Raw genomic sequence first — 15,087 nt, 5'->3', positions numbered from 1 at the left:
TGTGCCTTTTGTGATGTTTGTTTTGAGTAGATTTTGTAGCCTTCTGTCTGCCTATTAAAAATTGGGAACCTAGGTTTCTTTTCATTTTGAACTGTAACAAGTCTTTTTTAGTCTATGCTTGCACAACTCTCTTAAAAACTAAAACTGTCTGGGGTTTTTATATATCAGGTTTGGTCAACTCCAATGAATGGAAAAGTCACATCTGCCAATCCATTTTTTTTTTTTTCTTACATGACAGTTGCCTCCCTCTGGACTTACTCTTAGACGGGCTTTTTCATATGACAGGTGGGCCAAAAGCAGCAAAAGAACATTCCTTTACGCACAAGCACTTCTCAAGCTTCTGTTTGCCTCATGCTTGTTAATGTCCCACTGGCCAAATCAAGTCACTCAGCTGAATTCACAGTCAGGAGATGTTAAAAGAGACCTGCTTCTTGATGGAAGGAACGGTCAAATACTGTGGACACTTTTTCACAATCTAGCATAGTATTCAACTGGTGATTTTTCATTATTTATACTACCTATGAAATAACATTTAAAATATGATCCTATTCAATTATATCTTATCATTTAACTAATATAAATATTTAAGATGAGTCTTAGATATGGTTACTCTTAACGTGATTGTATCCAATAAACTGGTAATCCTACATCAAGACCACACAGACATCAACCTAAGGGAAGAAAGAGAGATAAGGACTCAGTGAAATAAAATACATGACACCTGAATATTTCCAGATAAAGGAGAATACTTGCCTCTTATTAAAAAAAAAAAAAGAGTCAGAATATAGCAGTGCTTGTCATCCAAGCATTACCATCTCATTCCTGAGTAATTCTCCTGGTGGTAGTAATTTCAGTCTGCAGAATAAGACATTGGATTTTTTTGTTTGCAAAAACTCAAAAGGCAATGGCCTAGAGATCATTCTAGAAATACATGGAATCAAAGACCACCCAAAGCAAGAGGGGGTCTACAAGGCACATGTAGCCAGGTACAGAGATCTCTCCCCTCCTCCCCCTTCATAGATCCAGAGGTAAATGAGCCCACAAGTATGGCTGAGGATGTTGTTTGCTGCCTTCTGTGCCTGGGACTTCCACATACAGAACCCTGTGTTTGGTTTGGACAGGAACAAGTGGAATCTTCTGTCTTCCAGAAAACTACAGGACTCTTGACTATGGACTTTACCCCAAATTCCTATATGTCATCATTTTGGTTGTTGCTATTTCATGCCTAAGCTTCTTAAATTTGCTTAACTTTCTCCTCTTCATCGCCTCCTGTTCACCACCAGTCCTCTTGCATTTTTACCATTTCCTTCTTTTCACCAAGAGATCCTTTTAACGTTTACCTCACCTGACTTTCCTACGGCATTTGGCATTGTTGACAACTTCTTCCTGAGCTCTGTCATTGATGCTGTGGTCAGGACCTGAATATCCCAAGGCCTATGTATTAGTAACTTGTTCCCCAGGGTCATGCAATTGGGAGGTGGTGGGAACTATAAGAGGTGGAGCCTGGTGAGAGGCCTTCAGGTCACAGAGAGCATCCCTTGAAAGAGATAGCAGAACTCCATCCCCCTCCTTTCTCACTTTTGCTCACGGGCCGAGAGGTGAAGGATTTTTTGCTCTGCCACACATTCCCATCATGATGTGCTTCCTTTCCAGAGGCCCAAAGCCATGGTGTCAATTTGTCATGGACTGAAACCACCAAAACTGTGAAGCCAAATAAACTTTTTTTATTTGTAAGTTGGTTTATCTTACGTATTTATTACAGTCTTGGAAATAACTAACATGTTTACATACAAGCCATTCTCTGGAATTTATTTCCCATTTTTGCCACTCTTAAAGCTCATCCTGTGCTCATCCCTTAAATGTAGACATTTCTCAAATTTGCCTTTTAGTCTCTCATCTAGACTATCTACCTTGTTATATAGCAGGAAAATTGGGGGTCACGTGAACTTTTAGAAAAATAACTTTTATTTATTTAAGTACAGCATGTGAATTTTCTAAAATACTAAACACTACTAAAAGACCCTTACCAAATCAATAACCTCTGGCTACTACCCTCTACCCCTTTTCTACAAAAACAAACAAAAGCATTGCTGGTATTTCTGTTTGGAGTTCTAATATATGTATCACTACATTAATTTTTGCACATTGGTTTGCATATTGTGACAATGCTAAATTCACTTATTAATACTTGCAATTTCTTTGCAAGTACTTTGGAATTTTTGTACATATAATTGTCATTTACAAGCAAAATAATTACACTCTATACTCTTTCCAAGCCTTGTAGATTTTCTTTTTTTTTTTTTTAAATTACATTTGGGCAGGACCTCCAGTATAATGATGAATGAAAGTATTGTCATAGGTATCTTTGCTTTGCTCCACACTTAAGAAGAAAAATTTTGATAATTCACTTGTATTTATTATGTTACCACTAGGCTTTTGGTAGACACTCTAAATTAAATTGAGAAAATTTAATTATATTCCTAAAATTAAATTTAATTTTAGGAATTAAAAGAGATTTTTACCAAATTAAATTTAATTAAATGACAATTTAAATAAAAATTAAATTTAATTAAATGTATAAAATGATTTTTATACATCAAAGTGAAAGGCTGTAAGTTCTCTCTGTTTATTCTGATAATCAAGTAATCAAGATTTATTGGTTTTGGATTGCTTAACTGTGGAATTTTAAAATATCATATATATTTCTATATCCCACTTGATTATAACATTTTGTTTGTTTTTAATGACTCATAACATAGCATTTATATTTATTTTGTTCTATAATTCTATTTTAATATCTTCATTGACTTGTAAAATCAGGATTACTCTGACCCAATGGTAATGTATGCTGGGATATGTTTAATTACTGACTAATAAAAAGGGTAATAAAAAGCCTTGGTCTGACATGGCTGGCAATTACCTTGATATACACATCACCATGACTGAGTTCAGCCCACCAGTGGATTGAGGTGTTCCCATCTCAATCTGTGAACCTGGTTCTGGCACACCCCTGTTCTGACCTAAAAAACAAGTAGGGAATTTTTCTTTTGTGCTTCTTACTGTGAAAAAAAAAAAGGTGTAATATTAGTATTATTTCTTACTCTTTAAACTTGTTACATTCACAGAAGTTTAATTAATGAGTTTGAATTTTAGTCCGATCAGTCTTAAAATTACATATAGTTAGTTATAAATCTATATGGTTACATGAATAATAAAATACACTATATTTTTATAATTATATCATAATTATGTAATTATACTCTATAATTATATATTATAATAATCATACATATATTATTGTATTAATGTATCATCTATTAAATTATTTTCATATTATATACACATAATTTCTTGATATGGAAAATTACTCCTCTTTTATAGAGAGGATGGCCTCAATCACAGTGTCTTTCAAGAGATACTCTTTTTTAATATGTAAGTGCCATATTCCAGGAAAAATAAACTTAAATGAAGAAAAGGGAAAGAAAATGCCATCCAGGACCCTACTGCCTCACACATTTGAGTTGGCTAATTATCAGTGGTTATTATCAAAGGCTGTTCAAAAGCCTATAAAAGAGAGATTTATGCTGATAGTAGTTCACTTTACCTTGTGCTAGGATATTAATTTAATAAGTCAGGGGACTAGAATGTAGCTCACTGGCCTAGCATACATAAGACCTAGGGTTTGATCCACAGCACCACAAAAGAGAAAAAGAGAGACCTGCTTCCTCCTTAGCTCAAACATTAACTCAATCTCAATGGGAAAATAAAGCTCAGAGGCAGAAACTAACGAGAAACATTGCTTCACGGTAATGAAGCACTGATGTATCTGTTTGGGGGCTTCATTAAGTTTTAGTTTGAAAAGGTTTTTATGTAACTTACCTGAAGAACTTGTAATTGTGGTTGGAATTTATAGTTGCCAAAGTCACTCAACAAAGGGGAAACTTCGAAGTTTTACTTCATTTCTTTTCAATAAATGTTCCATTCAAATTTCAGGTGTCAAAGAAATAAAAGACAGTGGAGGCTGCATTCGAATACTTCAGGAGCCTCCTGGGGAGGAGGAACACAATTAAACCAACAACAGCTCTCGCAGGGACAAGGACTGTTGAAGACATTTCTAGCCAGCTAAAGAGGCCCCAGTGGGCGTCTTTTTTGAGAACTCCCCAAAGCAGCCTGGTGGGTAGAAAGTACCTCAGCACCAAGTGAACACATGAAGTACCAGTCCTCCCAGGAAAGAGAAATTGGAGTCTGAGAGGGGAAGGTGTTTTACCAAAAATGAAAATAAATGGATCAGTCCCAAGATTGTGTGGGAACAACCTTGAGGACAGGTTGTATCACCTTCATTACATACATAAAGGTGGTTGAAAGGGGGGTTGAAGTACTTTCCAGAAGCAGCAGAGGTTGCATATCTTTCTGGGATCAGTGCAAACTAAAAATGCAGTACTCCTGTTCAAATTTTGTTAAAACCTCAGAATGGCAACAGCAGCACACTAATCCAAGCCCCAGGCCCTTATGACTAACCAGCTTGCAAGCCCATGAAGTCAACCCTGGCCAGAGGGCAGGATCAGGTTTTGACTTTTCTAGTACCTTGTAGTTTTATACGGAGGCAAAAGGAAATTTGGTGATATCCCAAAGTCACCGTACTGTTATGGAGTGGAGAAGTGGGGAGTTCAAACCAAGATGGTCTGAGTTCTTAGTCCATGCTCTTACTTTCACTACTACTGAAACTTCCATGATGGCTCAAGAGCACTTTCAGCTGCCCACCCGTAGTGACCCCTGGGCAACATCAGTATTGATGAAGAGGACAAGAAGAATCTCCTTATCAGTGGTCAAGTTGTGGTATAGTCCCAAGATGCCAGTATTAACAGGAAGAGAGCCCCAAATTCAGACCTGTTTTGCCAAACAGTTAGCCAACTATGAATATAAGGGAAAAGTTCTTTTTTTAAATATTTATTTTTTAGTTGTAGTTGGACACAATACCTTTATTTATTTATATGTGGTGATGAGGAACGAACCCAGGGCCTCACACAAAGGTTCTTGAAGGAAATAAAAAGTGCTGCTTCACTGAGCCCATGAACGAAAAGAAATCAAAACAGACTTATTGCTGATATGGAGAGAGTTTTTGTGGTCTGGGAGAAGGTCAAACCAGCCACAATGTTTCCTTAAGCCAAAGCCTAATTCAGAGCAAGAGTGAAGACTCTCCTCACTCAGCTTGATGATGGCTGAGAGAGGTGAGAAAGGCCTGAGGGAATTCTGAAGATGGCAGAGTGTGGTGAATGAGGTTTATGGGGAGAAGCATTCTTCATAACACAAAAGCTCAAACTGAAGCAATCAGTTCTAACATAGAAGCTGCAGCATATCATCCAAAAGATCTAGCTCAGATAATTTATGGAGGTGCACACATTAAACAAAAATTTTCAATGTAGTGGAAAGAGTCTTATTAGAAGAAGATGTCACCATAGTTAGAGAGGACAAGTTCATGACTACTTTCAAAAATTTGAAGGATAAGCTAACTCTGTTGTAAGGCACTAGTGCAGCCAGTGACTTGAAGTTAAAGCTAATGCTCATTTATAACTCTAAATGTCCTAGGGTCCCTCAGAGTTACACAAAATCTACTCTGCCTGTATTCCATGGACAGAAAAATAAAGAATATCAGTTTTCAACATAGTTGACCAAATATTTAAGTTCAATGTTGATACCTACTGCTCATAAAAGAAGAAAGAAAGGACCCTTTTTTTTTAACACAAAATATTACCAGTCAATAACAAAGCAACTGGTGACCCAAAATCTCTAATGAAGATTAAGCTGTAATGAGATTAGTATTTTTTTTTATACCTGCTTGCCCAACAACTATTGTGAAGTCCATGGATCAAGGAATAATTTGAGCTTTCAAGTCTACATGATTTGAGAAATATGTTTTAAAAGGTTGTGCGTGGCATAGATCAGTGATTTCACCATTGGATGTGAGCAAAGTCAATTGAAAATCTTCTGGAAAGGATTCACCATTCTGGGCAGCACCAAGAACATCCATGATTTGTGGGAGGACATCCAAATGTTAATATTAACAAAGAATTGGAAGACAGTGATCCCAACTCTCATGGATAACTTTGAGGGGTTCAAGACTTCAGTGGAGGAAGTAATTGCAGGTATAGTAGAAATAGCAAGAGAACTAGAATTAGAAGTGGAACCTGAAAATGTGCATGTGTTCTTGCAACTGCATGATAACATTTTAAAGGATGAAGAATTTTTTCTTATCATTGAGCAAAGAAATTGGTTTCTTGTGATGGAAGACAAAGATTCTCTGAAAATCATTGGAATGACAACAAAGAATTTAGGATGTTGCATAAATTTAATTGATAAAGCAACAGCAGCGGTTAAGAGAACTGACTCCAATTTTGAAAGAAACTTTACATAAAAGGCTATTAAGCAGCAGTGCATGGTATAGAGGAAGTTTTTGTGAATGCAAGAGTCAAAGGATACAGAGAGTCAAATAATGCAGCACACGTACGTCATTATCTTATTTTAACAAATTGCCCACAGCCACTCTACCTTTCAACAACCACTACCCTAATCAGTTTGCTGCTATCAATATCAATGCAAGATCCTCCACCAGCAAAAAAGGTATGTCATTGAAGACTGATGATCATCAACATTTTTAGCCATACAGTATTTTTAGGTGAGGTATATACATTGTGTGTGTATGTATATCTGTGTATGTTTATTTTAGACATAATGCAATTGCATACTTACCAGATGGCAGTGTAGTGTAAACACAACATTTATGTACATCAGTAAACCAAAAAGTTTGTGTAACTCACTGTGTTTTCCCTATCATGGTGTCTCAAGCCCAACTCAAGCCCAACATCTCTAAGGTATGTTGTAGTTAATAATCATACAAATCTTTTAAAATTCTTTTTTAAGTACATCACTTTTAATTCTTTTTTTTATCTTCATGCCCATTTACCTTTAATTCTTATGAAGACCAAGTTACAGAAGGAAAAAAATTAATTAAACTGTAAGAGATTCTTTTTTATGTTTTTGAATGAATACATGAATGTTGCTGCAAGAGATTCAATATAGATTTTCTGATTTTAAGTAAGTCCAGCGCTTTTTAAATTATATCTTATGACCTTCATTGAAAAGAAGCAAATTAAATAGCACACTGAAAATTTTCTTGCAAAATAAATTGACATATATATAAACAACCAACTAGCTCCATGATCAGTAAGAGCTAGGAATCTCACATGCCAAGGAAATTTGTATCAACATAATTGATATTAGTAGATCATCACACAGCACTGTGGAAACACGGTTGGAAGGCCATATTCCATTCTTGGAGTCTCATTTCATATTCAGCTGTAGATGATGAGAATATCTTAAATAAGAGCCATCAGCATGAGAGAGTATCTGGGCAGGGCTTCATTTGAAAAAGAGCTAAAGTTTGGGATACTTAACACAGAGAAGTGAAGATTTAGGAAAGATAATGGTTGGCAATATTGTCTTGAATATTTGAACAACCACCTCTTAAAAGTGTCTTTGCATCTGAGTGCATTGAGCTAAAAACAAGAAGTAGAATTTTTAGAAGAGGACATCTGATTTTCACTTGACTTAAGATATTGATTTCTACTCATTTTGTCTTCAGGATTTTTTAAGAACTAACATAAACATAGTTCACTGGACAAGTACATTACACAGATAATTTCAGAACTGAAAAGTCCCTGCCCAGCACTCAGCAGTTTAACCTGAGAAGAGATCACAGATGTTCCCTTCTTAGTACAGGGATCTCACACAATACTTTCAGCACTGGGTGAGACTATCTACCAATATTGGTGGTGATGATGACAATAGTAAATTACACCCAACATGATGCTTCCATGTGTGAGAGAGGCAAACAGTACATTAAGTCGGTTGCTTTCTATCTTGTGAGAAATTCAAATAAATATGATAAAATTCACCATTTCAAAGTACTCAAGAAATGGAAAGAAAATCAGAGGCAGAGTAAAGTGTTTTCTGTAAAGAAGCTGTATATTTAAGGGAGAGACTGCTTTGGAGCTAAAAATGTAACTCTTGGCCTGCAGAATTCTTCTGGCAGAAGATAGAATAGACAGTGGCTCCTGCACTGCTCTGTTGAAAGCTGCATGATATTCAGTGGGCTGCTCTTCTCAACTGTCTAAACAGGACAAACGGAGCTGAGAATTTTGTAACATAGTTTTATAAGTTTTTGCAAATGCTCTGTATCCATGAGGTTTGGATATTTCTAACTTTCTCTGTGACTTTATAAACATCAAATGTTAGGTCCCCTTGATTTGGAGTCAGACAAGACCAGCAATACCATCTGAATGTGTGTGCCCTGCATATATCCTCCCCTGAAACAATAAAATATCAGTAATTCCTACAACAGTAGGGTGTTATGAGGACTGAGATAACCATACATATTTAAAAATTAGCAAAAGTATATAGAAATGCTGAAAAGATATTAGCTATTTTTTATTATTTTTATGTTATAGTTTTAAACTCCCATGCCAGCTCTGAAAATAAACTAGAGTGTCTCTGTGCACAGGCATACCTCATCATTGTAAAAGCTGCATGCACTAAACTTAAGTCCAGCATAATTTTAAATGAAGAAAAATTGAAAGCATTTCCTCTAAAAACTGGAACAAGACAGGGATGCTCTCTTTCACTATTTCTGTTGAACACAGTCCTTAAAACCCTAGCCAAAGCAATTAGACAAAATAAAGAAATTAAAGGGATATAAATAGGAAAATAAAAACTCAAACTATCCTTATTTGCCAATAGCATGTTTCTATATTTACTTAGAAGACCCCCCCCAAAAAAAACTACACCAGAAAGCTTCTAGAACTCATAAATGAATTCAGCAAAGTAGCAAGATATAAAATCAATACCTATAAATCCATTGTATTCCTATACACCATTAATCAGCTCAAAGAGAAATTGGGAAAAATATTTCATTCACAATAAGCTAAAAAAAATCTTGGGAATCAATCTAACAAGAGGTGAAAGACCTTTATGATGAAAACTATAAAACCCTAAAGAAAGAAATTGAATAAGACCTCAGAAAATGGAAAGATCTCCCATGTTATTGGATAAGCAGAATTAATACAGTTGAAATGGCCATACTACCAAAAGAGCTACACAAATTTAATGCAATTCCTATTAAAGTTCCAATGATGTTTTTCCTAAAAATAGGAAATGCAGTCATGAAATTCATTTGGAAACATAAGAGACCCAGAATAGCCAAAGCAAATGTAGCAAGAAAATTGATGCAGAAGGCATGAAAAATGGAATGGTATTGGCGCACACACAAACACACACACACACACACAAAAATAATAATAAAATAAACATGAAGACCAATGGAATAGAAGACACAAAGACAAACCCACATAAATATAGTCATCTCAGTCTAGACCTGGCACCATAAACATACATTGGAGAAAAAATAGTCTCTTCAACAACTGGTGCTAGGAAAAATGGAAATCCATATGTAGTAGTATGTAATTGAACCCCTATCTCCCACTCCACACAAAACTCAACTCAAAGTGGATCGAGGACTTAGGCGTTTGATCAGGAACCCTGCACCTACTAAAAGAAAAAATAGGCCCAACTCTTCATAATGTTGGTTACAAACCCAATTCTTCAATAAGACTTCTAAAGCATAAGAAGTAAAATCAAGAATAAATAAATAAGATTGTATCAAAAGCTTTCTCACAGTAAAAAAAAAAAAATCAAGAATGTGAACAAAGAGCCTACAGAATGAGAAAAAAATTTTTATAACCTGCACCTTAGATAGAGCATTAATCTCCAGGATATAAAAAGAACTCAAAAAAACTTAATAACAACAACATCAACAACAACAACCCAATCAATAAATGGGCAAATCAACTGAACAGGCACTTCACAGAAGAAGAAATCAAATGACCAAAAATATATGAAAAAATGTTCAACATCTCTAGTAATTAGAGAAATGTAAATGAAAATTGCACTGAAATTTCAGTCAGAATCACAATTATCAGGAATACAAATGACAATAAACGTTGGCGAGGACGTTGGGGAAGAGGCACACTCATACATTGCTGGTAGGACTGCAAATTGGAAAGCAGTATGGAGATTCCTTTACAAACTTGGAATGGAACCACTATTTGACCCAGTTATCCTATTTCTCTGTTTATATTTAAACTACTTAAAATCTGCACACTGCAGTGACACAGTCACATCAATGTTTATAGCAGATCAATTCACAATAGCCAAGCTATGGAACCAACTTTGGTGCCTTTCAACAGATGAATTAATAAAAAAATGTGATATATACACATGATGAAATATTACTCAGCCATAAAGAAGAATGAAATTATGGTGTTTGCTGGTAAATGTATAGAACTGAAGAATATTATGCTAAGTGGAATAATCCAGTCCTCAAAAAACAAAGGCTGAATATTCTCTCTGATATGTGGATGTTAACTCTCAACAAGGAAGTGTGGGGAGGGGAAGAGGAGAATTCCACTGGATTAGACAAAGGGGAATGAAGGAAAGGTGGGGACAGATAGGAAAGTCAGTAGAATGAATTGGATGTAACTTTGCTATGCTCATATATGAATACAAGAGCAGTGTAACTCCACATCATGTACACTCACAAGAATAGGATCCCAGTTAGAATGTTGTAGTCCATGTATGTCAAAATATACTCTACTATCATGTATATCTAAAAAGAATTAAAAAGAGAAAGAAAGAAAAAGAAAAGAAAGAAAATCTTTTGAGATGAATTCTGAAAAAGCAAAACCATAAAATTTCACTAATAAATAATGATAGAAAACAACAAAAAATAAATAGCATAATTTGTTGCACAAAGTTCATTATGCTAAAATCCAATAACACTTGAAATACATGCTTTGTGTTGGAATTTGGAAGTAGTTTACATTTATTTGTGACTTTTATGTTACCTTCTCTGAGATATGGAAAGGTGGAAATGAAAAAGAAAGTTGCAGAAATGACAGAGATTGTGGAGTGGGTGGAAGGCTGTGAAAGACTGCAGGACCACTTCCTAACCCCCATACCAACTCCTGTGTGTCCTTCTCTCTCCTTCTGAGTCCCTGTGCACCCGTCCTGAGATGCTGAGACCCACAGGTATCTGTGTGCATGTGAGGTAATATGTTCTTGTGATCTTGCTGCCATTCATGCAGAGCCATGCACACTTGGGTTTGATGATTCCTGCAGTCTAGGTCTCTCAGTGCAGATACAAGAAACTCACCTTCATGCTCCTCTATCTGGGAGATCCCTAATAAATTTGAGTTTTGAAAGTCTTCCTCCAGCTGCCTTCAAAAGAATCAGGCAAGTTGATTGCTTTTACCCCACCAGTCCATTCAGTATATATATCAACATCTTCAAAATGCCTGCACAGTTTCTCCACACTGACTTTATCTCCCATTACTTTCTCTCTCTCTCTCTCTCTCTCTCTCTCTCTCTCTCTCTCTCTCTCTCTCTTGCATTTTCTCTAAACATAGAGACCTTTTGTTTTGTTTTGTTTTGTTTTATTGATGACTGAGCCCTGCTCACATCTCGAGATCTTTGCACCTGCTAAGTGCTCTGACTGGAATACTCGCCCCAGAAAGACACAGGGTTTGTTCTCTGACCCCTTCAAATCGTCCCATAAGTGTGAAGTTTTCCCTAATTATATTTAAAATTTAAGTCCCACTATATACTTTCTATCCCAGTTCCCTGATTTATTTACAAAATACTTATTTTAAAAAATATGTACATATGTTATTTTATTTAATTCTTCTTGTTTGAAATTAATATGTTTATTAAAATTATGTTTACCTTTCCAAGGAGTATAAGATTAAAAAATTCTAGGAAAGTAGATATTTTGAAATATCTTTGAGCAATAGAGAAAGTTTGAGAATTTAGGAACAAATTTAAAAAGGAAATAGCTCATCTATAAGATGATAAAATGTTAATGAATGTTGGGATATAAGAAATCTTACCTAATAGTTTTGTATAGGATAATTAAAGATAAAAAGGCCAATTCATTCTAAAGGAATGAATTTTGTGTATTAAATTATACCTCAAAATCTAAACATTTCAAAAAATTATCTATTATGTAAAAATATAGGGAAAAATGACCCAAAGCAGGCAAAAAAAAAAATCAGAAGTATAATTGAAATAATAGTTTGAGTTAAAAAATATTTTTCACAATAATGACTGCACCAGAAATTATTTTTCTAATTCATCCCCATTATATTAAAAGCATAACTTGCCAATTTTCTATATTTATAAGTATATGGCATTTGAAAAAGTTATTTTATAATAATCTGTTTTAAACCTTAGCAGTGTCTATCTTTACCATATTTATACAGTGACATATTTCCAATTTCAGAAACAATACAAATTTAATTTTAGAAATTGCTTATAGGCTCTTGAAATAAGGAATAAAAATTAACTGAAGTGTAAAATGATTCATTTCAATTTTTAGACATTTTGTTTAGACTTAGCATATGTTACTGTGGGCTCAGTGCCTTCTCTGGGCTACTGTTGCAAAGAAACTCTGTCTGTATCCTGTTCATTTAACTTAGTCACAATTTCTTTCAGCTTTCCTAGCCCACTGATTCTAGTTCTGTTCATAATGTATATTAGGGCTCTCCAAACAAGCAGAAACAATAGGAAGGTGGATGGACGCATGGGAAGAGCGATAGGTGGTAGACCATCTATCTTGTCAGCTTCCACAATCATGTGAGCCAAATCCATAAATAAATCTGACATCATCTATCTATCTATCTATCTATATATCTATCTATCTATCATCTATCTCTATATATAAATTTAAGGAATTGGCTCAGCTCACATAGAAATGGAGTCTGCCAAGTCCAAAATCTGCAGGACAGGTGGGCAGGCTGGAAACTTGGGGGAGAATTGGTGCTGCAGTGAGAACTAAAGTCTTTCTGTTGGCTGAATTCCCTCTTTGAGAGAGGTGGGTCTTCTATGAAGGCCTTCTACTGATCATTCACTCACTTGAATTAATATAATTTGGTTGTTTATTTGCAGCAACCTCTTCCCTAAGCAAGCTATCCTTTTCTCCCCACTTGGATTCTTCATTCTATAACTTATTTAATTCTTGAGAAATGCAGATACCATATTTGGCTTCACTCTAGCTTCCAAAACATGAAAGAACCAGCACACAATGTCTGGAACAAAATGTTTTATTTAATATACATTTTATATTCTGAAAATATGCTAAAACCAATTGCATTGTACTCTTTAAATGGGTGAGTTATATCTCACTAAATTTGATAAAATACATAAAGACTAGAAAGAATTCCTCCATTCCTAGTAATATGAGAGTTAATCATTTATTTGATTGTACATTCTTATAAACTTATCAGATTAGAATAGTACATATTAATCTATCATACCTTATCTATCTAACTCCATTATTCTCTTTCTCTCTCAATTCTCCTCTAAATATACCTAAATTAACACAAGAGCTTTGGGGGTAAAACTAATTTCCAAACTATAACAGGAGAAATGACTCAAATTATTCTGTAAGAAAACATACAAATGTTCTTTAATGAAAAACACTATGTTATCATATATTGGTGTCAATCATTCTTTATAAGTAGTAGGACATTATGATTTGGCATAAAAAGTAATCAGAAAGTGGTGAAGGCAATCCCCCACTCACTGTCTTGACAGGGTCACAGTGAGAAAAAGTGTTGGCAAAGCCGCTCTCCCACTGTCTTGACAGGGTCACAGTGAGGATGAATGCTGGCAAAGCCACGCTGGTTGGTGGGAAACTGAAACCATGAGACCCTTTTTTATGTAATTGGGACTTTGCATTTTCATGCTTATGTTTCTCACAGGAGGCATGAGTATGTTAAATGCCAAACAAATTAAATTTCAGATGGCTAGAACAGAACAGGTAGTTCATGCCTTGGAAGCTGTTCTACTACCCCTCAGCATATCAAGGACAAAGTAGAAGGCTGTTCTTCTATCTTAGTACATTGTGGACAAACCTGATAACGGACAACAATCATCCTCTGAAAGGTCATGAGAATTTTAGGCACCACATTGATTATATCAACTAGAACCCAAGCCCATATTTCCAGCCTCTTAGAAAATCTAATCATTATGCTTATTTCACAAAGCTCACCACATGCAGTTTCATTTTTGATTAAGGAAAGTTATATTATACACTTAGGAAAGTTAAAACATATAAAGATATATTCTCTTTTTATATACTCTTTCTTACTTTACATAGGGATATATGATGAGCATAGTTAATATTGGTGGAAAGTGGATTGATGTTTAGAACTTACTTTCTATTGAGAAAGATTATAAAGATATGAGAACTAGTGCACATTGACTGAGAAACAAAGAAACTCTTTGAGAAAGCAGCTCAACCAGTTATATGAGAATAAATTTAGGAATTAATTAAAATAGCTTTATAAGACACAGTTTTAGAATAATGTTAGAAATATTATTTTATTTAGATTCTTAAGTTTAGAAATTCTGAAGTTTTTAGTTGTATAGGTTTCTGATATGTTTTAAGAATGATTCATAAACTTTAGGATATTTTAAATATAAGATTTAAAGGGACTTTTTTAGATGGGAATTTTAGATTAGAAATAAAGTACAAGTGTACTTTAGGTTAATGATTGGTTAGGAGACTTAGAGTCTGGTTACGTAGTTTGGCATTAGTTAATAAGAAAATAACATATCTTGGGAAAAATAGTAAATCTTGGGAAAATCTGAAAAATGTAAATTAGTGACGTATTTTATTAATGATTCTGTACTTTTAATAATTACATAACTGAAGGTCATATCCTGGAAAAATGTAAATTAATGTTACATTTTTTGTACCCCCCCAATCATGGTTAAGGAAATGTCATGTCTTGGCAAAGTTTTAAATTATATAATTAATGACGTATTCTGAATCTATAATGATGAGAAAAATTGTAATAAAAGATGACCCAGAGAAAGCTGCATTAGCTCTCTCTCTGGAGATTGCTCGAACGGAACGACTCCTGTCTCATCTTTTCGCCGACGCCACTCATCCTTCAGGAGTCCCTGGACCCCGCT

The sequence above is a fragment of the Urocitellus parryii genome, chromosome 2 (genome assembly GCF_045843805.1).
Source record: "Urocitellus parryii isolate mUroPar1 chromosome 2, mUroPar1.hap1, whole genome shotgun sequence".
Classification (NCBI taxonomy): Eukaryota; Metazoa; Chordata; class Mammalia; order Rodentia; family Sciuridae; genus Urocitellus; species Urocitellus parryii.
The sequence above is the reverse complement of the archived record's forward strand: the minus strand, read 5'-3'. Positions refer to the sequence as shown.